The sequence below is a fragment of the Canis lupus genome, chromosome 12 (genome assembly GCF_003254725.2).
Source record: "Canis lupus dingo isolate Sandy chromosome 12, ASM325472v2, whole genome shotgun sequence".
NCBI lineage: Eukaryota > Metazoa > Chordata > Mammalia > Carnivora > Canidae > Canis > Canis lupus.
The window spans coordinates 70,620,523-70,647,524 of record NC_064254.1 but is presented as its reverse complement, the minus strand read 5'-3'; the positions used below and the strand labels follow the sequence as shown (position 1 = coordinate 70,647,524).

At 42.5% G+C, this 27,002-nt stretch overlaps 1 protein-coding gene across 6 annotated transcripts in view; it reads left to right on the top strand.

Annotated features, from left to right (window-relative positions):
* The window catches only part of HS3ST5 (heparan sulfate-glucosamine 3-sulfotransferase 5), a 254,480-nt gene that overhangs the window by 30,911 nt on the left and 196,567 nt on the right, over positions 1–27,002 (top strand). The window contains exon 1 of one of the 6 annotated variants that reach the window (XM_025444534.3): positions 23,417–23,679. The exons of the other annotated variants lie outside the window; for them this stretch is intronic. The gene's annotated coding sequence lies outside the window, so the exon portion shown is untranslated. Of the gene's footprint in view, positions 1–23,416; positions 23,680–27,002 lie in introns of those variants that run through there. 6 annotated transcript variants of the gene reach the window in all.

The following is a 27,002-nucleotide window of genomic DNA, read 5'->3' as shown; positions in this document are numbered from 1 at the left end:
GGAATTATTATATAATAGATGTTGTATTGAGCACCCTGGAGGAGCTTGACACCTGCCTGGGAATTTAAAACTAGAAAGATATTTTAGATTTAAGAATGTTAGCTTGGATTTAAATCTAAGTCTTCTGTAGAGACTATGACTGTAGTATTTTTCCCCGCCATTCCATTGTGGGTTCACGATTTCCTTTCTGCTGTGATATTGAGAGGAAACAAGTTCACTGCTGTCTTCCATGGACTCATAGGTCTTGTTCTCTGCACATTACCCTTAAGACCTTGATGAAAGGCCTGTTCAAAAGGATAAATAAGTATAGAGAAGATCATTTTCTTTAGATACACTTTATAGTTATGAAATAGAAATTGGAAAAGAGCCCTGGCAGGCAATATTTAGTGCAGACTTAATTCTCTGCTCAAAATGTGAAACGATCTTGGTCCAAAGACAAATGCAGGACTGTAGTTTTCAGTGTTTTAGCCCTTGCATAAAAAATGAAAATGTTTCACACAAAAGGCTATTTCAGTATTTTTAACCCGAGGTTACTATTTAATTCATTACATCGAGTGGATATATTGGGAACGGTATTATCGATGTGCTGTATTGACAACTTACCCAAATCATAAGAGGTTTTCACCTACTACTGCTTAAATCTATGTCTTCGATCATTCTGTTTGTACTTTATTACAAGTTTAGGTTATTTTCTGCATACGGCCCTTGTAGGGTTCTCGTGTCCCCTGGTCCTTGTATGTATTCTGTGAAAGAGTTTCTTTAGTTGGTCAACGAAATCCTCTTCTAAGCAGCGTCCCCTAGGTTTCTTGTAAAGAGCCTCTTCCTTGGCCTTACCTTTTCTAAATCTGAATCTTTGGATGTGGGGCTCTGTCTTCTGCAGTGTTGACCACATTCTAGGTGAGTGACATTAACTGTACTTTAGAGAACCTTCTTGGGATCAGCTCTCATTTCTGCCTCCTTCTTGCCTGTTGACCTGATTTCCCACTCTGAAGGGAAGGTGGCCCTTTCCGGGTTTCACACCTGCCTGACTCAGAGAACACCTGGTTATTAAGGTCAGCGGTGGCCCAGCTCTTGGGGAGCAGGAATATCCCTGTACAGGCAAGGGTTTCGTTGTATGTGGGGGGCTGTCAGAGTCCCCTCACCAACCATTTTGCTCACTCCTCTTGCCTCCGCCTGGGCCCCTGTTCCAGGGCAGCGAGAGCTCTGAGGCACTGCACAGTTACAGCTCCAGTCAACAGTGAAAGAGCTATAATCTCCTGTGCTTACACTTAAATGTTCAGTGAGTGTTAAACTGGATTATTTCCTGCTATGCAAGTGAGTTGACAAGGGCAAGAATAGTAAGAGACCTGTGCTTTAAAGAGAATTTTTAAAAAATTCAGTGTACTCTTAAGATATTCCTATATTTATTATTACATAAATTTTCAACCTAAAATTCGTAATAGGCATGTATTATCATTTTTTTCTACATTGTTCTTGGAATAAAGAATATTTTGTTAATTGTTTCCTCTCTGTGAGCAATGTCAATGTATAAAAATTTTCTTTGCGAATTAATGTATCCACTTTCTAAAGCAATCATTTCTAAGTTCATTATATGACTCAACACATTAAATTTTTGACATCAGTCTTAATATTGCATGTGAAGTAATAACTACGTTATAAATTAGAGTAATATGACAGAGCCAGAACTCTCAAACATTTCAATCAAAACCAGTATGAAATTGGTAAATAAGAGTATCTTTGAAAATAAGTTAGAATTCATCTCGCATTGCTATTAATTAAAATAGTAGCATTCCAAATTTTCTTAGATATGTTGCTATCAATATTTTATTATCTATTAAAAGAAAGCAAATCACATCCCACTAGTAAATGCCAGTTCATCTGCTTTTTAAATTTAAATGCAAATTATTTCCACCCTTACCTTTACATTGAAATAAGTCAAAGTAGAAATTGCATGTTATGAATTACTTTCCACAGACTTCAATATCAAAATTATTTTAATCACTGTTCTCCAAAAACTTATTTTAGACCAACATCAATGAAACCAATCTTTATCCTAGTTTCTATATTACATTTTAATACAGTAAAATTCTTAGACATTTATAGGAAGTTTTATGATAGTTCTTAGAAATCCCTATGTAATTTTCAAGAGATTATTATGTGAAAAAGAATGTAAGGGTATTTGTGGTAGACATATGTCAAATGTGGCATTCTGTGTTGTTCTTGCAAGGGAGAGAGAAATGTTTTTTATATTATTCCACTGGTATAATGAGTAACGACCCAGAGGATGTACTAGCACACCCTCTGGGTGATCTCACGTTTAGGAAGTTTAGGAATCAAAGTTTGGGGTTTCCTCTCTGTGCCCACAAAGTCCAGAAACTGCAGTTTGACAACAAAAGGCTGTGGACGTTCCGTCTCAACAGTAGAGGAGGTCCCATCCACATGTTCTCTACTGATGATGTGGGAGGCCTTGCTTGACGGGACTATAATAGGATGCTCACGCCGTCCTCGTTAATGCAGTTTCATGAATTTCCCTCGTGAGCCTCCACCAGATGCTGCTGCCACCAGTAAGTACTGTGGTGCTCAGAACTGAGTTTCAAGAGGAATAAGGATATATTGAAATGGAAATAGGCCCAAAGAAGCAGTCTTAGGTTCTCATGTCTGTTCCTTCAGTAGGGGCTAGGTACTTAGCACTTGGAGCTCCTCTTGGTGATTGAGATTCTTAGCTAAGTCAGGAATAGGTAGGATTTCCTACATTTCTCACTTCCGTGTATTAAACTCATTGGATTCCTGGTTTATAAAGCACTTCATACTCTTCCACGAGTTTAACGTGGGTGCTCAAATAGCATCTCTCAAATAGGGCTGTTTATATGGCAACTGTACCTGTGTCTAAGAGAGCACTCCATACATATCTCCTTTTTTCCCTAACCTGTGAAACGTTGAGAATGTTTTTTCGTCTCTAATCATCTTGATGGATAACACTTCATAGCTAGAACATAGAAACAGAACACTTTCTTGAAAAATTATTATAAGCATCGTGTCAAGGCATTAAAACACCAGTGATGTTATAATACAAACGTAGCCCTGAGATTTATTCTAGGTCAAAACTATACACTGTGATTTCATGATAGAACTCTGCCCCTGGAAAATCCATATACTATTCATGACAGAAGTTTTGCCTTAAACAGTCCTTGAATGAGCCAAAAGAAAAAAAAAAAAAAGCTAAAATAAAAAGTTCACCGGTAAAGAAAGTGGAGGGAGTGCGTTGAATATCGTTCAAGAGTCGTAACTGTGTAAGGAATGCGTGTAGACTAAGAATCTCACAACTTAAAGTACCTTCTTAGAGACAAAATGCAGTGGGAATTGCACGGGAACCGTGTGGCCTTGACTGAGTCACCTTGACGTCCTAAGCTCCAGTGTTTATCTCTGCCGAGTCAGGAAGCCGACCAGCGATCCCTCAATCCCGACGTCAGACTCCAATGTGTTAGATAAACCCCGGTTGTCAAGCTGTGGTGGGCGGACTCCTGGGGTCTTCAGGTCACTGTCAGGGGGTCTCTGGGGTCAGAACTTTCCATGATAATATTGAGGCGTTCCTTGTCCTTTTCACTGTATTACATTTGTGTCGATGGTGCAACCATCAGAGGTGAGTAATACTTCTGAAGCTTGAGCACGCGTGAAGGCAGCACCACCCAAACTGGGTGTGTTCTCCACTGCCACGCACTCAGATTGAGAGGAGAAGAGGGGATGGGGGCAGCTTTCCTTAAGAATGTCCTTGATAGGGACGCCTGGGTGGCTCAATGGTTGAGCGTCTGCTCTGCTCTCGGCCCAGGGCGTGACCCTGGGGTCCCGGGATCGAGTCCTGCATCGGGCTCCCCGCAGGGAGCCTGCTTCTCCCTCTGCCTGTGTTTCTGCCTCTCTCTCTCTCTCTCTCTGTGTCTCTCATGAATAAATAAATAAAATCTTAAAAAAGAATGTCCTTGATGAAGCTGTAAAAATTATTAGTTATATTAAATCTCAGCCCTTGAGTATGGCCTTTTTAATAGCTTGCATGGTGAAGTGGGAAGTCTGCAGAGAGCACTTCTGCTGCACATCAAAGGACAAAGGTTGTCCTGAGGAAAACCTCCTGTGTATTGTTTGATTTGCTCAACCAGCCACGTTTTCCATGGAACATCAAGTTTACTTGAAAGAATGGCAGACAAAGCACCGTCATTCGTATTTGGGTAACTCATAGCCGTTTTCACAAAACCCAGCAAGATTAGATTAGCCTACCACTGCAAAGAAAACAACTGACAATACTTATGGCCAATGGGAAAGAAAAACAAAAACAAAAACACAACCTCAAGCTTCCAATAAAAATACCAGAAAACTTGTATGTGCTGCTATTAGCGTGACCGCTTCCCAAACGGTAAAGAGTGTTCTGATGAAATGGGTAGAACTGGAACATACACAGGAGTCAGTGCACTATTTTCCAAGAGGCCGGTGTATAATAAAATATATGCTTGGTGATAGAGTATAAAAGTTCGTTGATACGGTTTCAGATTCCACAATACAACTAACCTTAGGAAACTATTACTTGTCAAGTTTTGGTGTAGTATTAAAGGAAAATACCCACAGTTATCTGAGAATGCTATTAAATCGCTCTGTATCTCAATTACTCTATACCTCTATGTGGAGCCTTATAGGTAATGTAGTTGGATTGAGAAGGAATCATTTAATATATATATATTAAATATTTATGTGCGATGTGTATATATATATATATATGCCTCTATCTCAAGCAACATGACCTATTGCAACAGATCTAACGCAGAAGGATTTATGAGAATCCAGCTGTTGTAAGCCAGACGTTAAAGAGACTTGTAAACATGTAAAACAGTACATCTCTTCTTAGAGATATTTACATTAATATTTAATGGGTCTATCGTTATTTTTAAGTGAATTGAAATTCTCTTAAATCTCACCTTTGACTTCTAATATGGTAAATAGTGATAGATACAATATACATGAACAAAAGGTTCTGAGACCATAAAGTTTGAGAATTGTTAACATAAACCGCAAGGTCGGTATGGGGCAAGCTCTTCAAATCTAAAATGGACCAAAAAGAGTCATTCTTTAGCCACTAGAGGGAGCTTTTATTTTATATAAATGTATAGTGTAGAGGCATTAAGAATTTACATGAAAAATAAATGCAAAAATTCTAGAATCGCAGCACTTAATATATACACCACAAAGCTTTGCGGGAAGCCCCAGTTTTTGTTCTTTATCTCTGCAATAGCTCCTTCAACAAAATGGGAGGACTTTTTTTTTGTTTTCTGCAGCCATACGTTTGTCTATGCCGAGTGTGCTTAAGAAAATTATGTTTACATTAAAGTAGACGTTTAAGAAAACATCATGAGGTCTTAGTATATGATACCATATGGTTAGGACTCGTTAATTTTTTTCCCTCTTTCTAGCTACTTCTATAAATAGCAGGAGTTGATGTGCTGCTTTCTTCTCACTGACCTCTGAGTAATTGCTAGTTGCGTGTAGGTCAGTCAGAAATGCTTCTTACGTATTGTAGTCCTCCCAGAGACATTTGTATCCGTTACAGGGGAATGACTATGCATATGGAAGCAATGACTACGATCTGAATGATTTATTTCTTCTCTTCTCTGGGGTCACGTGAAATCACACTGCGAGTGCAGCGTCCACGCCTGCGGTGTTACACGCTCTCCCTCGATGACATCTATTCTTTACAAGAATATTTATTATTTTCTCTCTGTCTTGCAAAAGCCTCAATATGGAGAACCATATCCTCCTTCTTAAGAGACGAGTACAGGCTCAAGGAAAAGCTGCTAGATGACTTTGGTAGGTAGTTTAGAAATAATTGCATGCAACCTTACTTGTATTTCATGAATAACCTTCAGCAGTCGGTGGTACAGTAGAACCAAACCTAAGTACATCCACATTTGCAGCAGCTATGCTGTTCCAAACTCCTTAGAATTTTTTTTTCAGGTGAGATATAATGTGCCCTGATAAGGACAAAGGTGGGGAAGCCTCCTGCAAGAAAAATTATTTTCATCGAGTACTTTTTTTCTCTCTATAGAATGCCTTCTTGTGCTCTTTCAAACCGGCGGTTCGTAATATATTGAAGTCTTACAAAAAGAAAGAAAAGAAAAAGAAGCTTTTAAAAAATCAGGTGAAAGCTGTGATCCCCCTGCCCCCGAAATATGTAATCACAATATGCAAACTTTTGCATCTGATTTTGAAGGTTTTTAGATCTCCTGAAGTCCACAAGAAACCCAGGTTAAGAATTCTTGTTTAAATCAGTAGAAAATCAGTGAGGATAGAATGTGATGGGTTTCGTTTGTTCTGAGTGGGGAGGACAAGTATCTGGGACTATAAGCATTAGTCATTTTTGTTGGAATCACTAAAAAAAAAAATCTTTTGAGTATCTTGAAATACTTTTAGTAAAGGCTTTATAACCCATCTCTATTAAAAATGTTACAAAAGCTAGAGCTGAAAGCTGTTGGGGCCAGAACTGGTGATACCTAGTAACCCCCAGCACAGAAGGCCCACGCATGAGTTGTTTTCACAGATTTAAGAAAGTGACTTTTTTTTTTTTTTTTTTTTTAGAAAGTGACATTTTTAGAAAAGCCATATTGAGTCAATCTTGGTTTTAACAAATTAAAATGTTTTGAGTGATTCAGAGCACACAGTTTCCAGGAACCAAACTGGTCTTGAGAATTAATGAGGAATAAACTACACAAATTTAAGTTATATAGAGTAAGCTAAGAGCATTTTAAACCCAGGCAAGCCTGCGTAGTAACGTTAAAGTTGTTAATCCATATTCTCCCTGCAGCATTTTCACTCTTAGTTAAGAAGGGATTGGCATAATGTATTTAAACTGTGAATGATGAAGCCATAAATGATGACACCAGGAGATGAAGGATTGTAGGATCACAGATGCCACCGAAGGATCCTATAGGAATGAAAAAGATGAGCGAGAAGAGTAGAAACTAACTTTTGTTCAGTAATTCCGGGCAGGTGTTGATAGTTGAAGCTTACCCAGAAAATGGAATGCTTGTGTTTCTTTCGAGATGGATATTCCCCACATCTCTGCTCCCTGAAATTTTTATAAGGAATTTTCATTGTTCTACGTAGCTTCCTAGGTGCCTTCACTTCTTTTAACCTCATATCTGTACATCTGAATTATTGCCATTGGTTTTAAGTACCTTACGACTGATTAATTTTGTTTGTATGCGTGGATGTAGTCACAGAAAGGAAATAAAAACTGGGTAAATTTTATCATTAATAAACTTAAGCATGATCTTCCCTCAGTATTTCACATGTGCTGCTGTGTTCCACTGATCGTGAAATAATTTTCCGTGACTTTCAGCAACTCCAGATTGTTACCTTGATTCTGCTTTTTGAAGGTTTTTGATTCTGCTTTATTGATTGAAATAAGTGATTTTTCTATCTCTGTCATGACTCGTTGATCCCAACAAACATGTGTAGGGGTATCCAGGGTCATCACACGTAAAATTAATGCCTACCTCCTTCACACCTAAGGTTCGTGGGCTGCCATTTGGCAAGAATAATTCAGCACCTTCCTGAGTGGCTTCAAATATTTGCAAATCTTGGAGAGAAGAACAGCAGACAGTATGATTTGCAGCTTGGAGAGCAAACGTAGTGAGTCATCAATGATGTTCAAAGCCAACAGAGATCTGATGAATGCATGCCGTGGTTTTAACATTGGGAATCAACGGTCAGTTATCCAAAAGGCTATTTTTTTCCCCTTAAAAAACCTCTTTTAAGCCCTTGGTTGCCCTTCCATTCTCCTGAGCTTGGCAGGCACAAATGATGAGCAGAGAGTGGTGCATAGCAGGGCTGTGTCATGGTCCTGGGAGACCGGTCCTTTTCTCAAAAGAAACTTGTGAAGTAGCTAAGGGCCCAGCCAAGGTGTAGGGGGAGGGATAATAAGAGCTAAGGAGCATGTCAGTGTCCCCAAAATTGAGGTAAGGTCAGGGATCCAGCTCCAGGTGGAGAAATATCTGCACGTATCCTGAAAGTAGATTTTATTAAAGGCCGAAGTAAAGTTTTCATAGGAAACCAAAGATCTGCCATATTTGGGAAAGAGGGTGGGATGAGGATCCATGGTGCTGATGGAATAGGGAGAAAGTCATGGCTTAATTGGGATATAGATGCCGTAAATGTGCTCTGGTACCTCGGCCACCAATGCTGACTCTAGGCCTCACTGGCTACTGGCACTGGGTCTCGAAGTATGATGCATGCCTTGTTCAGCACTGACGCCGGGGGGTTAGGACTGTAAATTTTTGACAGTTGCTCTGTGACCAAAAGGGCAAGGACATCTTCTACCCAGGACTACACTTTAACTTCCCAGAGGATGCTGTGTCCTGTGCGTGATCTTTAGAAATCAGTTTGCTTTTCATAGAAAAACGACAGGGACGTCAAGATGGTTTGTATTTATGTCCACCATGCTAAAAATGAACTTACTGACACAGAGGTGTATATATATATTTTTTTATTTTTATTTTTTTTGGTAGAATCAACTTTTGAAGAGGCCCGCTCATTATTTTTTTAAAAACGGCTTTGCTGAGATACAATTCCTCCATCATAACATCCGTGCATTTGAAGTGTGCAGCTACGTGGCCTTTGGTGTATCCACGGGGCTCTGTACCCACGACGGCCGATGCGTCCTCCTCTCCCGAGCCCACCGGCCCTAGGCAGCTGCTCAGCTGATTTCTGTGTCTGCAGCTTGGTGTCTCCTGGGCGTTTGACAGAAGTGGGAGCGTGGGACGCGCGCTCGTCCGCGCCCGGCTGCTTTCCCTCGGCGTGATGCTTCCGAGTTCACCCGCCTTGTAGTTCGCATCCACGTCTCATTCGTTTTTACTGCTGAATCCTATCCCATTGTGATAAATGCGCCGTTTCGCCTCTCTGTTCACTAGTTTGTTGGTTCTGGGGTGGTCTCCACGTTCTGACTATTCCGACGAGTAGCCGTGTGCAGGTGGTGCGTGGACCGACGTTTGTCTTAACGTGTCTTTGGTGTGTGCCTATGAGTGGAATTGTCAGGCGTGTAGTAACTCTGTGTGGAATGTACTGGGGACTTGCTAAATCATCTTCCAGGGTATAAGCCCACCGGTACCGCCCTCTACGTCCTCGCTTGCTGCCGTCTCTCTTTGGCTGTAGCCATCGCCATCCTACTGGAGATCAGGTGGGGTCTCGTGGCTTTGAGGTGCATTGTTTTTGTTTTTTTTTTTAATTTTTATTTATTTATGATAGTCACAGAGAGAGAGAGAGAGAGAGGCAGAGACCCAGGCAGAGGGAGAAGCAGGCTCCATGCAGGGAGCCCGACGTGGGACTCGATCCTGGGACTCCAGGATTGCGCCCTGGGCAGAAGTCGGCGCTAAACCGCTGAGCCACCCGGGCTGCCCACTCTTCATATATTCTTGATCAAGTTCCTTTTCAGATAGATGGTTTGCAAATATTTTTCTTCTGTGAGTTGTCTTTTTACTTTCTTGATGTTCTTTGAGACACTATATATATATATATATTTTAAGTTTTGATGAAGTCCAGTTTATCTTTTCTTTTGTCACTTGCGTTTTTGGTGTCGTATCTCAGAAACGACTGCCTAAAGGTACTGGTTATTTTTGTATATTAAGTCACTTTATATTTTAGTCCTTAGGTTTTTAGACTTGCACTATTTTGTGTTTTGCTGCATGGTTGGCTATCTTTACCAGCACGTAAGGACCAGTTTTCTGATGTCAGGCCATGGGAGAGGGAACGATATTCAGGAAGTGCATTTTCTTAGTGATCAGTTACTTCCTAGTGTCCCCAGCACTGAACTTGGGAAAGAGCAGATAAAAGCACTAAACATGTGTTTCCTTCTTTCCCCATTAAGAAATTTAAGTAGGTAGAGTATGTTTGCTCATCATACTTGAGAGATTTTAACTAATAATACCTTGAATGCCCACGAAAGGCATTATCACCAGAAAATTCCGCATTATCCCCCCCGCGTCAGGTTGTTGGATACTGTTATCTTGTAGAGGACAAGACTGTCCTCTGGGGTCACACTTCTGGGGTGGATCCTGGCTCTCTCACTTACTAGCTGTGGGAGTTCAGGCAGGTTATAGCATGATGTTTGAATTCTCATCCATAAAGTGGCAATGATGGTAGCAGCCACCTTGTAGTTAAATGAGACTAAATGAGAGACGGGTTAACCAATTTGAACAGTGTCTGACACATAATTCGTGCCCGTTAGTTTTAAGGGGCAGTGATGATGTTATGGAATTGGTGTATCTGTGAAAAATTGACCAAAACGAATTCTGATGAGCCTTTTGTACTGCTTTTGAACTATTTCAGACAAAATAAAATATAAGCCAGAAATATGAACAGCACTGGCTATGCGTAACTGAAACAGAAAGCCTGATGATCATTCTTGTATTTTCTGTGTTTTTCTAAGGAGTTTTTTTGTCTGATAAAAATAAATCATATCGTCTAATAGTAAGGAAGTTACCTCCGTTGATCTTTGTTGTTTAGTTTGTTTGAATTCTGACTATTAAAATAACCCATTAATTAAAGTTTTCTCGATTACTTCCAAATGTTGAAAATATGCTAATACTTTGTATATGACAATCGGAGATTTTTCAACTACTTTTAGTTGCTACAAATATACTATTTTATATATGGAAATCACAGCCGGGGAGGGAGGGGGAGTACCATCATCACATAAGAGGAAAACCTTTTTTTTTTTTAAAGATTTTATTTATTCAAGAGAGACAGAGAAAGGCAGAGACACAGGCAGAGGGAGAAGCAGGCTCCCTGCAGAGGAGCCTGATGCAGGACTCGATCCCAGGACCCCGGGGTGACGCCCTGAGCCAAAGGCAGACACACTCAGCCGCTGAGCCACCCAGGCATCCCTAGATCCCTTTTTATTATCTTTATTATTCATTCTGGTAGTTTCCATTGCACTGTCACTACTTCTTGGGATTAACACGCTATTTTCCAGTACAGATCCTGGGGTGATGCCTGTGTCCCAGCTAGACAGCCAGGCCTTGGAGGAGGGACCAGCCTGGCTTGCTCTGCATTCCTAGCATCCGATGTGGTGCTTTGCTTGCAGGAAGGATTCTGTAGGTTTCTAGAGGACCAGCTACAAGAGAAAGGTCTTCATTAAAAATGGATCAATTCCTAGCGTATTCCTAGGATGTCTGAAACAGAATGCTCTAATCCTGCGTGGAGAGAACCACTCGAGGGGCGCTTCTCCCCGTGAGCCCTACTCCCACTCCTTCCTCTGCAGCTTTGGTCTGGTTCCTTGTCCTCTTGGCCATGCCATGCACATAGCTGCCTGGGGAGGCTCTAGAGGGGGTGGCCCTCCAGTGGGTCCCCACCTCCCCCTCAACCGCCTCTTTGCGGCACAGACCCCCGTTTGTTAAGGGCTCGCTTTGCCGCCTGTTGGACCCTCTCTCCCAGAGTGCTTGGAGCCCGGGAGCCATCCCTGTCCAGGGTGGATCCCGTGGCTTCAGGGGCACCTGGCCTGGTGTGCAGGGTCCCCCGGGGACCGGCTGGTGGACTGCAGGGCTGGGTCAGTGTCCAGCTCTGCCCCTCGGGGCGGGTGGGCCTCAGGGAGCCCGCAGCCTCTCCAGGCCTCAGCCCATCCACGGTGGCTGATGTGGCCTGGATCCAGAGGAAGTCGGGGGTTGCCAGCTCCAGCCCGAGCAGTGCCTTATCTTTACTTCCCTTCTGTTTGTCCCAGAGAAGCAGGTGCTCCCACCAGCCACAGCCCCACCCTCGGGCTCCTGTCACCCCAGCAGCTCCTGAGGCCTTTGAGGTGGCCGCCCCGGCCCTCAGATCCTCTGAGTGAGCCCTCTCCATTCTGAACTTTGGATTCCATGATGTTTAGAAGAAATATGCAATTTTACCCCTCAGTGTACATTTCCTTGTCACAAGGAACTTTTATTCACATTGGGTTGTTTTCGGGAACATCTTTCATTTTGGCTCTTTCCAACTGGTGGCTCTTAGGGATTCCAGAGTTCCCACATCCTTGCTCTTTGCTCCATCCTTGACTTCAACAGAAGGGATGATATGTATTTGTCTTCTCTCCAGATAGTTTTATAGCACCATGAGAGGGGATTACCATCGGGATGATAATGTTTCTGGGGGACAAGAAATTACCTTTAAGAATAGATATATAAGGGCAACCCCGGTGGCCCAGCGGTTTAGCGCCGCCTTCGACCCAGGGTGTGATCCTGGAGTCCCGGGATCGAGTCCCACATCGGGCTCCCTGCATGGAGCCTGCTTCTCCCTCTGCCTGTGTCTCTGCCTCTCTCTGTGTGTCTGTCGTGAATAAATAAATAAATAAATAAATAAATCTTAAAAAAAAAAAAGAATAGATATATGAATTTTAGAAGTTCTTTCTTATTCGTGTGGCTGTATCTAGTTCGGTGTTTTTCCCGTGGATTATACTCGCATCTCTGTGCTGGGTACAGAGATGTAGGATCACGTTTTAATTCTGAGCTTAACAGTAATATGTCTAAGTTTGTGTACACGGGAACATATGGACGTATTAAATATCTTATTTTTAAAATGATTTTAATAACAGTAACTTGATGTAATCTGAATAAGGTCACCTTTTCGTCAGAACAAAAGCAAATACAAAAACTTCAGATAATCCTCCATGAATCTGCGGCGGGATCTCTGATTAACGGAGGTATCGTTCTACAGATATCGCTGCTTAGCCGAGTGAAGTCTACTTGACGTGTACCCCCAGTTACTGACAATTGAGCGGAACGCAACAGGCTTCTGCTGGGTAAAAACATGAATGTCGTACAGTAGCTTACGAATGGCGAGATGAACCACTTTTAGTTTCGCTCTGGAAAAATAGATAAGAAATCTAGATTTTGTGAGTACTTTTTTTCCATACTGAGCAGAGCAGCAGCCTTTACACTGAGAAATATGTGACCGTTTGGCCTACTATGACTGTTTATTTTAGAACATTCTGCATGGTTAGCTCCTTGGAGCGTAGATTCACAATAGAAGCGACTTTCAAATCTAATAGAAACCCGTGGGACATACACATGGGACTGTTCAAATAATTGAACTCCCTTCCACTTACGACTATCTTATTTGCCACTTGGTGGAGGCCTGAAGATTGTACAAGCTGTGAAGGAGCCACTCGGATATGGTCTGGCGGTCCCTGAGCAATCTTTTTAGCTTCCGTCACAGCAGACCTAGTTTATAGAGCGCTAAGGAGCACCGTCCTTAAGAATGTTAAGGAAATAATTGCTTATACATGAGTTCTGAGTCGTTGCTTCCCTTCTGTATATTTATTTTTCATGCTCTTCTACTGTTATTCTCAACGTGGTTATCTCAGGTGTTGGGATATTCGCGGTCCCCGGCTAAAAATGACCTTATTCTATGACAGTTTGATGTTTGAAGCAGCAGGAGCTAGACATGTCAGCTTCCCATAGAAAGCCTTGAACTCATTGTTTGTACTTTAAGAGAAGTTTTACTTATCCGACGTGTCTGCAAATGTCGCAGAGTTAAACATTGCAGTAGTCAACACAGTTCTCCTCCATGTTTGGCCAAATTCCCCTTGTCCTAAATCAAGCATGTAATTTCTTATTGGAGAAGGGAACGTAAGTTTTTGAGGATTTATTCTGTGCCTGACACTGCTTGTGTTAGATGGCTGCTCACTTAGGAACTTACCACCTTATGGATGAAATTTTTTTGATACCTGATTTGATGAAGGGGCATTAGAAAAGGTAGTTATGATTCATATTCATTTTCCATTCATCTTCTCTTAATACATTTTACCTTATTTCCTAATTTTTAAAAAATATTTATTTATTTATTTATTTATTCATGAAAGACAGAGAGACAGAGACAAGGTAGAGGTAGAGGGAGAAGCAGGCTCCATGCAGGGAGCCCGATGTGGGACTCGATCCCAGGACTCCAGGATCGAGTCCCAGGCCAAAGGCAGGCGCCACACCCCTGAGCCACCCAGGGTCCTCTTATTTCCTAATTTTGTGAAGGGTGTGTGTGCATGTGTGTGAAAACAAGAAAGAGGAATAGAGAGATGAGCGTGAGTACACACTTCCAGGATAAAATCTTGTGCTTGGCTGTAATTTAGCTCTGTTTCCAGGCACTTGGGTTTCGAAAAGGTTCCTAGTGCCTTATTAATTAGCATGTATATGATTATTTGTGAGATAATTATGTGTCCGCCATTAGTATGTAAATAATTATCTGTGAGATTAAGCTTCTCCATCCAGTAAGGAAACTGTAATCCTTGAATACACAGACATGCTCACCTTCAGGTATTAGTTCAGAATTAAGAGAGAGAGAAAAAAAAAAAAGAAAGATAAATAGAAGAATTAGACATTTGATCTTCACAAGAATTTCCGAAAGGCTTTTGAAATACGTGTATTGCAGCCAGTATGATTGGAACATAATCAGTGACTTCATATTGCATGATCTTAAAACTACTTCAGAGTCATGAAGAAAGCTCTTTCTATATCAGAAGTCATGTCTTTAAATAGATTAGATGTGGGAGAAAAGTTTTATAACTTCAGACTTAGCCACATTAATTTTAGGGGTTCAAAGAGACATCTAAAACCATCCAGTCCATGGGGATCCCTGGGTGGCTCAGCGGTTCAGCGCCTGCCTTCGGCCCAGGGCCTGATCCTGGAATCCCGGGATCGAGTCCCACGTCAGGCTCCCTGCATGGAGCCTGCTTCTCCCTCTGCCTGTGTCTCTGCTTCTCTCTCTCTCTCTCTGTCTATCATAAATAAATAAATAAATAAATAAATAAATAAATAAATAAATAAAACCATCCAGTCCAACTTTCCATCGATGGCTAGCGTGCTTACTGCGCATCCCGGCCAAACGTAGCCAGGCTCTGCCTGAATGCTTCAAAGGCAAGAAGTTTGTAACCTGGTCGAGCATGAGCACCGTGTTGTTGACTGATTCTAATTCTGCAGTTTTCCTACGTTGAGCCAATGTCCACGTCCCTGCGTCAGCCCTCCTTCTCCTAATGCTGCCTCCCGAACAGGGGCAAAAATTCCACATTTCCTGCAGCTGCCTCTCCTTCAGTTCTCTCTCCGTGACGTATGATTGGGATCCAGTGACAGCCTGGTCCCCTTTCTGGATGAAGATCCTCATCCAACTCTTTCCATAGCTTAAAATCTCTCCCTGATTTTGTGTCAAGCTTCATGGGAGAGATGTTTGCCGTCATTGTTCTTGCTCCTTCACTTGTAGTTTACTCCAGCAAGTGCCATAGTCCGGCTTCTCCTTTGGCCTAAATTCTTCTGAAACGTGCCCTTGTGGAGTTACTGATGATCTTCCGGGCACCAGATCCTGAGTGTATTTAAGTCTCTGCAACATCCAGCCCTGTTGGGAGGGAAGGTCTTCCCGCTTTTGAGGTCCTCAAACTCCCTCCTCCGTTTCCTCCCGCTTCTGACTCCTTCCCCTCAACTCCTTCATGGGTTCACCTTTTTAAAGGTTGGAGTTGCTTTCCAAGGTGGCATTCAGCATTTGCTCATGTCGTACGCGTACTTAGCAAGTGGTTCTGTACGTTGCGTGTGTCCCATCCCATATTCTGAGGATTCACAAAAGTATGTCCCCAATTTAGATCTCGCTCCTAACTTATAATTCAGTTGCCCCATGAGCTGCTTTCGCTCGGGACCTCTTCGTGTCTTGCCTGTTGTTCCACACCGGTCTCCTCGTGGGTCTTTACGTCCAATCACGTCTTCACTGGGACAAGAGCGAGCTTTCTGAAACAAAAACCAATCCCTATCCGGAGTAGGAGACTTCAGAGACGCTGCTTAGTCTGGTGGGTACTTCTCACAGTCCTCAGTTTAGCGTTTGAAGCTCTTCCTGACTTGTTACTTGTGCAGCGTAACCTGAAATCACTTTCAGGGATTGTCCCCGAGAATTCACTTCTGTGACCTCAACACTGGAAGCTCTTTCTCCCCTCTGGACCACAGGCGACTTCTTCTGCCTGGAACCCCCTTCCTTCCTTGGCTACTCTCTTTTCCTTCGACCACCTCTTACACAGCTCAGAGATCCCATCCCACCTGCCTCGTGGCTTATTCTTTCCAGGGCTCAAGTTAAGGGCCTCTCTCGAGTGCTCCCAGGGTCCCAGGACACTCGGCACTTAGCGCACTGTGATTCTCCTTGGACTGGTCTCTCTCCTCGCCAGGCCACACCAGACCATGGGCAGCGTGAGAGAGGAGTGTGTCTTCTCTAGTGTCCGACTCCCAACACTTGATAAAATGACCTTTGCGCTTCAATTTAGGCCTTATTCATTCAGTCACTCAGTCAACCTTTTTTTTTTTTTTTCTTGAAATCTCCCAAAGTCTGTAATAGATGCTTGGAATATACCGATAAGCAAGATAAAAATGGACTGGCCTTCATGAAACTCATTATTCCTTTTAAAGGTTGTTTATTCCTCCCTTATTCCCATATGTCAGGATTATTTTAAATCCCGATCTTGCTGTAAACCACATAGCTGGTCTTTCTTTCTGTGTCCTGTGCAGGTTTGTTTTGTAGAACGCACCTTGGGGTATTAGGTACCTACTCAGTGCTCGCGTGCATCTGCTTCCATCCTCCAGGCGATTCTGAGAAATCTGCTCTTTTTGCAGGCGAGAAAACAGAAGCTTGCAGAATTTAAATTCCAGATTTGTGTCAAAGCCCAGTTTCAAACCCAGGGCCCAAGAGCTTTACACTAAGCTGATCAAGAGGCTCTTTGTATCTTCATTAAAAGCGCTGATAACAAATGGTGGATAAGAAAGAACTGAACTCTGAGGCCCCAGGGCTGACATTACAGCTCTCCTTCCTCGTGACACCGCACATTTATCAGACATTCCTATCAATCTCCCTATTAGGCGGCCCACCTTTCTTCATTCTGTCCACAAGGACATTACAAAGGGCTCACTAAATGCCTTGCAGAAGTCAGTACCCACCTCACCCACGGCACTGCCTTTATCTATAAATCCAGCGCCTCATCACATGGAGAATCGGGGCCCAACACCGGGTCTCATAAATATCTGTCAAATGAATGATTGACTTGACTTTCTTTCCTGTTCTTTCCATTACATCCGCTAATAGCTTGCAGCTCCCTAAATGCTTAGTGCAATTACCCTTTAAGTCCTTAGATGAGCTGCCTCAGTAGTAGCAGAATAAATACAAAACAAAAACCATCCTAAGAGACTGGATGGCTCCCTCCTGTGAAGTGTACACAACTGTGTACCTGTTTTAATCAGCCCGCTGCCTGCCCCAAGGAAGAGGTCTCTGAAAGCATGTGCCTCCCCACCCCCCTCAACTCAGTAGTTACACGGGAGTGCTTAGGGTAGGGCCGGTGGGACTGAACCCAGCTACGTAGAGACTTGGTTCATCTCCAGGGGAGCAAGGCGTCGGTCAGCCTTGCCTTGGACAGCGGACTGAGAAGAACCCATTTGACAGAGGACAGAAAGAATCGTGCCTAAAGGAGGCTGCGTAGGGCTGACCTCCCATCACTGGGCCCTGTTAGGTCCCCAGACCCAGTTTCACACTTGCTACTTGATCCGGCAATGAGGAGCAACAGTGAGGAGATTTTTTTTCTTTTTTAATAATTGACAGCGTCCCCCATGGAGGTTAATGGTTTCTCTTTAAAAAGGAAAAAAAAGGGATCCCTGGGTGGCGCAGCGGTTTGGCGCCTGCCTTTGGCCCAGGGCGCGATCCTGGAGACCCGGGATCGAATCCCACATCGGGCTCCCGGTGCATGGAGCCTGCTTCTCCCTCTGCCTATGTCTCTGCCTTTCTCTCTGTGACTATCATAAATAAATAAAAAGAAATAAAAAATAAAAAAATAAAAAGGAAAAAAAATGAGTCACACAACTCTTGTAAAAAAAAATACTATCTCTTTTTTTTTTCTTAACTTTCTTAGGCGGATGTGACAGTACCAATACAAATGGCACCTAGTAATTGTGAAGTTGTAGCTTTAGAAATAAAAAAAATGCGTTCCCGATGAGCCTATGTTTCAAAAGAAAAATTTAGCATCGACTTTGATATACCATCTGGTATTCAAATGACTTTGAAAAAAATTATTCATGGTAGTGTGAATTCTCTTAGGACAAGGCTGGTGAGGAACAGGAGACTGTGGAATTGAACAACCTTGAAGAAAATAAAATCCCTTTTGGCGTTACCTCTTTCTGTGTGATCTCCTCTGTCAGGAGTCCAGTTCTGTCTGATCTTGATCAGAAGGGACATAATTTATAGAAGAAATTCCAGAATGGGGCTTCTAGTTTATTTGTTTTTTTTAAACCATGCTCTCTGTAAAGCACTCTGAATGCTCCCCTTAAACATAATTGACTCCTGGTTATTCTGGGATTCTAGAAAAGAACAAAGGATTGACCCGTTGGACTTCTTCAGCCTGCACTGCTGAAGGCAGGAGCCAGTGCATTTGGCACAGGGCACACTTTTTGAAAGCTGATCCTACGGTGTTTTATGTGTCTTTTAAAAGATTGCATTGACACGTTAATTAGATTCTAAAGATGTGATTGTAGTTGAAATTAGAAAATAAAACCCCCTCACCCTTGTATGTCATATAAATCTCTCTCTCTCTGACCATTTTCAAATAGGACACAAGTAGGAAACTTAGAGAAAGATGCCACCTGTCACTGTGCTGCATTTCACTGACTCCGAAGGACAGAGAATTCTTCTATCGGTTGATGTCGTTAGTGTTTTAGGCTCCTCAGAGCTTGTATATCATTGTCATAAAGGAAACGAACTCCTTTTGTTCTTTATCAGGCAGACTAGTGTATGTTTTATTGCACATACAGTGCTCACTGGTTGATACCCAGGGCTGGCTGCCGATCTCCCACTGGACGTCTCGTGCTTAATTGACCGCCGTGGTCGAGAGAGGTAACCTTGAGCGTAAGGTGTGTAGCTTTGTTTTTTTTTTTTTTTTATTTTATTTTATTTTATTTTATTTTATTTTATTTTATTTTATTTTATTTTATTTTATTTTATTTTATTTATTTATGATAGTCACAGAGAGAGAGAGAGAGAGAGAGGCAGAGACACAGGCAGAGGGAGAAGCAGGCTCCATGCACCGGGAGCCTGATGTGGGATTCGATCCCAGGTCTCCAGGATCGTGCCCTGGGCCAAAGGCAGGCGCCAAACCACTGCGCCACCCAGGGATCCCCAGGTGTGTAGCTTTGATTTCAAAGTTCATAGAAAGAAAGTTTGGAAAATCGGAAGCAGACCTTGTTTACTCCTTTAGATTTCGATCTGTCCATCACTTAAGTGATGATGCAAAGTGTAAAACTCGCACTTGTAGAACATGTTTGCAGGGCGAGCGTTGGAAAGTATTGCTCTCCAGGGTCTTCCTGAGAGTGAGATACATGACAGGTATTAATGTCCTCAGCTGACAAACTGAAACAAGGTTATGATTGACTCAAGGTTTCATCATCTGCAGATTTATAAGGAAACCAGCCTCCTGGAGTAGCTTCTCTTTCGCTTACCTGAGGGGAAATAAGATGTCACGGGCAGGGGAGAATCGTGGTAAATTAACTCCATCAGTGCTTACCTGGAGCCCCTTGGAAATAGCAAGAGGGAGGGGCGCTTGACTGGCTCAGTTGGGAGAGCACGTGACACTTGATCTCAGGGGTTGTGAGTTTGAGGCCCACACTGGGTGCACTTAAAAATAAAGTCTTAAAAAAAAAAAAAAGTTAAAACAGTAAGAGGAAGATAATTGATTGGGTAACTTTGAACTTTATGTCTTCAGTTTTTAAGATAAATGCCCAGAGTTAGTTGTTCTTACATACGTATAATATTTACATGTCTCTTGGACTTACTGGCTGTCTACTTTGCTGATTTGGAAGCAGTTGCAGCATTTTTTTTTTCCTACTCAAGGAACAATTTATAAATAGTACTGATGGGTATTCAACGTGTGTTATTTCTTTAAATGGTGACCGAATTGTCTTTATACCAGGAATATATTTTCAGTGTAAAAACCACAGTGTTTTATTATGATACCTCCCATGAAATAGACTTTAAAATGTGTGTATTCCAGACTGAAACATAGAAGAGGGCATTAAATAGAGAAACTTGGTCAATGGCTAAAAATATTCATTCATCCATCCAGATGTTCCACCAACTAGCATTTAACAAGGACCTGATGCATGTCAGGCCCTGTTCCTTGAAGATGTACTGAACATCTTCTCTGCCCCAGGAATCGTGCTAGGCATCTGAAATATAAAGTTCATGAAGTATGGTCTGTGTTCTCAGGGAAGTACGGATCTGTGCTATTACGGTAAGTCAGGATGATTAATTAGTAGCTGATTAGGTCAGGGAAAAGCCCCAGGGTGATAGGGCGATGATCCCCATCACTATTGGACAAAATTACTTTTATTGAAATCCTTGGGCACAGACTACATCTAATATCCTGGTTGTTTTGGGGGATGGCAACAGGAGACAAGCAAAAAATTCTAGAGATGCATGGGGCTGGAAATACAGTGTAGGGGCCTTCTTCTGCATGAAATCTTTAGCAGTCTGTCCAGCCAACGATAATCATTCACTCAGACTCTCAAAGCTCTTGGACCTTGGGTCATATGTCTGTGTGTCTATATCTGAATATCCTTCTGTCTGTCTATCTGCCTATCTCCACATGGCCGCCCAGGGCTCTAAGAGCAGGTGTTCCAAGAGGCAGGAAGTAGATGATACCAGGCTCTTATTAGAGAAAGACAAGATTTCAAAGAAGAGTTTTTTGTTTGTTTTGTTAAGCCCTTAAGTATCCCTGCCGTCCTGGCTACCCTGCCACTATACTTGGTGAGATTTTTAGAACCCCATTAAATTCTAAGTACACTATAGTATGAGTGGGTGATGGGACTTTGAGTATATATACAACAAACTAAAATATACGATTGCGTTGGTTTTCTGATTTGCACTGTGAAGAAATACACCCGATGAATGTTGCCACTCAAGAATTGCCCTTTGGTTACCTTGCTTGAGGAATGTGTTTTTAAGGGCGCGTGGGTTTAGTGCCAACTCTTGATTTCCACTCAGGTCATAACCTCAGGCTTGTGAGATCAAGCTCCATATTGGGCTCCACACCAGGGTGGGGAGCCTGCTTAAGATTTTTTCTCTCCCTCTGCCTTCCCCCTCTCCCTCCCTTAAAGAAAAAAAAAATGTTTTTACAATACATTGTTAATGGAGGAAAGGATTATTTTATTGAATGCTATTTACCTGTTGTTTTCACTGGCACTATATATTACCTGGCAGATATTTTCTTATAAATGTAATGGATTAATTATGTATATGTGCTTGGTATATTATGTATTTATAGAAGTAGGTACAATAATTTCTGGATTTTTTAAGCTACCCAGGAATAACTCATGACTTTGTATTTATAGTGCATACGTGAGCGTGTATGTATGTGTTAAAATAACATCTTCACACATGACTGGTTTCAGTAGGATAAAATTTCAAGGACTATTCCCTCTAAAGCATTTAGGTGGGAGAAGATGAGAAACTGGACGAAGGGGAAATTTTCATCTCACTGTGGCGAATCACACAATTAGGTACTTTATGGGGGATTTTATGTCTCCTGCCAAAATAGCCAGCGTTGGGCATTTTCAGAAATAGGATATTGGACTGAGCAGATCATTGGTCAGTTTTGCTATGATAATTTCTGTTTGCCTAAAGAGGGTGATGTTTGCTTGATTTGAATACATGTCAGAAAACAGCATTTCTTGTCTGGGCCAGCAACAGCTATACTACAGGGTCTCTCACTTGTCAGTACGCTGCTTTTCCAAGTGCCCTGGTAGGTGATTGCTTCATGATCTGAGAAGAGGTTCAGAGTATGTTACATGGACGAAAAACAGATTATAAAACAGTATGTATGAATTCCAGTCCCTTTTTATACACCCAGAGAAAAGCCCCGTGTAACAGAGTTGTGGCTGTGATCACAGTCTTGGGGAGGGCCCAACTTCAAATCCCAGTTTCTCTACTTATTAAACATGTGAACTCTGCCTCTGACGAAGTTGCTAAATCATCTCTGCACCTTAATTTCCTCATCTGCAAAATGGAGATGATGATTTTATACATATAGTCCGTTCTAAATTATATATTTTGCTTCAAATATATATTGTGTATGTGTGTGTGTGAGACTGATACAGAGAGTAGGTGATCAGTTTAGCTATAATTATATTATTATTAATGCTTGATATTAACAGTGCTTTATCTCTGGATAATTGGGCTTAAAAGCAATTCTTGTTCTTCATTTTTATTGTATTCTCTAAATTGTCTAAAATGCACACGAATAAAGCCTACATATATTGTTTAAATGAGAATAAAAAAGGGCTAACACAGTAATTTATGTTAGAAATCTTTAAGCATGACTCCAGTCCTCTTTAACATCTTCTAAACAGACACAACTGTTCTAGTCTAGTTGTTATTTCATTTTTATCTTTTTCTTAATGCATTAAAATTGGAATGTTACTAAGATCTTAACAGCTCCACAGAAGTAAGGGTAGCAGGCAAAAATGTAGGTAGTTTTTCTTCTCAACACGTTATTTATAATAAATATTAAGACAGACTTTTTTGTCATTTGTTATAACTTTCTAAGTTTCTTTCTAAATTTATTTTTTCTAATTGAGAGTGAATAACAAAATGCGAAAAGCAAAACTACGCTTGAGGAAAAGAATTTAGTAAGTCACTGTTTGAAATTCCAGGTTAGTCTAAAAAAAGGAAGAATGGAAATTAGCAATTTATCTGAGACTTTTAATTGGGAGAGGAAACAAGCTTCTTCCCAGTAGAACTTAACATGCCTGTTATCCTCTATTTTTATTTATTATACAAATTAATCAATACAGTACGACATACTTGGCTAATAACCATTCAGATATTTACTAGCCAGTGTCTTTTATGTCATTAAACTGGTATATGTATGAGAATGATATGCAGATAGAACAGTCTAGCACTTTAGAGAATGGGTCCTGTAAATGTATATAGAGATGAACTGGAGCTGCACACCAACCTGAATTTTAGTCTTATGGATATTTTTTCTCTCTCTCTTCTGACCTAATTTAACTTGATAAAACGTAGTAATTTTTCCCTTAAATCGGCTGTTCATGTGCATCTGTGTACACACGTGTGTATATCAGAGAAAAACATCTTAAGATTTACTTTTTTACTTCTACAAAATAAGTTTAGTCTAGCTATAAACTCTTAATACATAATTTTTGCTTCCCACCACTTATTATGGAAAATGTCCTAAGGTTTTGCGACATTCATAGTAAAGGACTTCTCAGCTCTTCTTTTCTCTTGCTCCAAGAGTCATTGGCCCAGACTTTCAGGAGTTGGAAATTCAAAATTCGCCTTGGGTTGCTGTTGAGGAGATAGACACACAGGTGAAAGTGATCACAGAATTTTCTGGTTCTCAGTTGTGCCTGAGACTAGATGTCTCTCGGTCCAGACATAGCTGCTCAACATTTGGCACCGTTCTTCGGTAGTGAATGATTTCACGACTGGTTTCTCACCGTAAAAAAAGGACACACTTAAGAAAGCATTAAAAATATTTGACTTGCAACAACTCTGCAATTAGCACCCGAAAAACTGCCTTTGTCAAGGAACGGGCCAGCATAGTACAAAGCCTCCAGCACGAACATGCTGAACGGACTCGTCAACGAAGACCCCGCTGTCAAGGTGAGAAATAGAGTCCATATAGATTCGGTGTGAAACTTTAAACTTCTTTAATGAGTCTTAAATTCCCTGTATAGGGCGGACCAAGCAGTTTCGAGGGGATACTGCACGAGCACAGAGTCATTTTGTTGTCACCTTTAAAGGTGGGGTTAGAGTTCTGTTTTGTTTTTCTTGACATTGAATGTTTAAGACCAGATTCCTGGTGGCTCAGAGGCCGACAGCAGTTCGCATCCAAGGGTCTGCGGTGCACGGGGAGATCCACTCCAACTGGTGCAATGGGTTGGGTTCCAGCTTTTCCAATCCCAGAGACACATGCACTATTAAGTTCTTTATGTCTGTGTTTTCTGTCTAAATATTTCACCCACTGCTAAAAAAAAATTGGGAGGGGGCATTAAAAAAATTTAAAAATTGGGGGTTCTTTTTGAAGAGAGATCATTTTTTTTTTCATCCCAGTTTCTAAGAGCATTTTTCTTAGTATCAGCAGCAACTTTCACAAGCTCTCTGGCTCATTAACTAGAAAACTTGTGTAGCATATTTTTTCTTCGCTGCCTTTTTTTTCCCTTTCCCCCCTAAAAACAGACTTAATGTGCATAAAAGGGAGAGAATCCCACTGCACCGTAAACCCTGCAACTTCTTTCTGTGAGCACACAGACACGGAAGAAAGGGTTCTAAAACGTTATTTATTTAACTGAATGACTTGGAGTATAAACCAAAGATGGTGTTTCTCTCATTACATGAAAAAAATCATAGCGAAGACATCTTAGTTTATATACTACTTCTGAGTTTTGAAAAAAAAAAAAAACACTTTGCTGAATACAATCCTGTTGGAATTTTCCAGGTTCTCAATAGTGTTTATATTGCTACTCCGTTTTCATAGGTGAGAAAATTATTTTTAAATATTTTATTTATTTATTCCTGAGAGACCCAGAGAGAGAGGCAGAGACCCAGGCAGAGGGAGAAGCAGGCTCCCTGTGGGGACCCCGACGTGGGACTTGATCCGGGTCCCCGGGATCACGCCCTGGGCCGAAGGGAGATGCTTAGCCGCTGAGCCACCTGGGGATCCCCGCATAGAAGAGAAAATTAAGCCTCTGAGAGGCCTGGCAGGTGGTGAATAATGAACAGAGCCTGGAACTCATGGCAGCCCTTCATCCAGGGATGCCACAGAGCATCTCGATGCTGACTTTGGTTACAGAGAAGCCACGGTGACAACTCAGATCTGGACTAAAACTTAGAATAGAAGAAGGCTAGGGTTGCTATTTTCATAAGCAAAACCTAAAAACGTTGATCAAGGACTGGAATCTAGAATTTAGGTTCCAAACAGCATTCGCATATATTAACTCTTTGTAGCTTCCACAGGAACGATCTAGAGTTCTCCGGCTGGTTCTGTGTTAGGAGTGAAACCAAATTAACAACTTCTTTTGACGAGATGTATACATATTTTTTTAAAGGATCTTTTTTTCAAGATTTTTATGTATTTATTCATGAGAGACACAGAGAGAGAGGCAGAGACACAGGCAGAGGGAGAAGCAGGCTCGATGTGGGACTCGATCCCGGGACCCCGGGGTCACGCCCTGAGCCAACGGGAGACGGTCAGCCGCTGAGCCACCCAGGGACCCCCTAAAGAGATGTATATTTAAAGGCTCTGGAATGCTGGCCAACAGATTACATAAATTGTACGACTTTTTCTAAAACAGGGTTAAGGAATGGAGCTTGATCCTTGTGGAACTTTTTAGTTGAGAGATTCCTTTTCTTGGGACTTGACACGAGTAGTCCCTAAGAGATAGGCTGTAAGCAGTTCCATGAGTTGAATGATCAGTGCTTGGGGCTCCCCGGTTCTTGCCTTTAACAATGGGAGCAAAGGGAATGAGAAAGGAAAGGACGAGGAGGGAGGAGAGGAGGGTGGGTGGGGAAAGAAATCAAATCTGTGAAAAGAGAACAGTTCCAGCGCGCCTCCGTGGGCCAAGCGGAGCCTTCGCGACAGTGTATTAACATGGGCTTGAATAATTCAAACTTTCAAACCACAGGAAGAGGCTTTCCAGGGGGAGGAAAAGTCACCATAATTAAAGCTTCCCTGGCACATGGAGGCAGCTGGATCTTCCGACAGACCGAGAAAATTGGACATGGCCTAATAGCCTAAGAGAACGGGGATGCTGTGGCGCCGCATTGTTCAGAAGTGTTGGGTTTATTTTGGTGTTCTCCAATTATAAAGTCAATTCTCTGGATACCAGCTTCTTTTACATATTAATGGCCTAACCCTTGGCATATGGCAAGAATGCAGGATTCAACTCTGGAGACTGCTTGAAAAAGGAACAGTGAGCGCAGACATGCCCGTGGCCACATAGTACATTTTTTTTAAAAGCCATCGTTCAAAATAAACAAGAAGACGGGGAAAAAAAATTTTTTTTTTTTACATCAATATGCAGTTCATTCTGGAGAGCGTGCGTCCTTCTTCACTTAATGTCTTCACATGAGGCGCTTAGGGGTCTCGGGATATTTCGTAGACACGCGTGCCTACGCGCCGCGCGCCCGCTGAGGATGTGCTCTTCAGAACATCACTTCTGTGACGTACGATCCTTTCCAGGACAAATGTCAACCTCTCCCTCAACTCACGCGTGTGAAACATCGGAGAATCCCGCTTGATTTCAGTGGATCCGGGTGCCAGGCTCCGTCAGCACCTGACGGGCTGGTGGGCTTTTTGTTGTTTCTTGCTCTGCTCCGGGTCTGCTCTGGCCCGGCGCGGTGCGAGGCGCCCGTGTCCCCTCTAGGGCACTTGCTCCCTGTGCCTCCCCGTCCTGTCCCCTTGGCTTCGGGTCGAGGCTCACGGTCGGCCTGGTTCCTGGGGGGCGGCGGCGGCGGCGGCCAAGGGCCTTCCCAAGTAAACCACTCCCTGCAGCCCTGGAGGCCTTGCCAGCCTGAGACGAGCCGGATTGTGGCGCTCCCTCGGGGACCTCACAGCGGGTCTCGGGTCTCGGGTCTCGGCTGAGGAAGGTGGGAGGAAGAGGGGAGCCGCGCCGCCTCCTGGGTCCTCCGTCCCCGCTGACCTGTCCCTGGGCGTCTGGTTCCCGCGCCCCCCTCCTGCAGGCCGCAGGGATTGGAGGATAGAAATGAGAAGCAAGGAGTCGGGGCCCACCGCTCCGGGGAGAAAAGAAGTTTGTTTATGCCCAGCAATGGATAAGCTGGCCAGAAAGCTTCTGTGGCCTTCCAGAACACTCTTCCTTACTTGCAGGATGACTTTTTAAGACTTTTGGGACCAAACTGCCTTGCACAGGACTATCCTTCCAAGAATGGGGCCCCACACCCGCGGACTGTGTGTGCTTTGGGAAGCA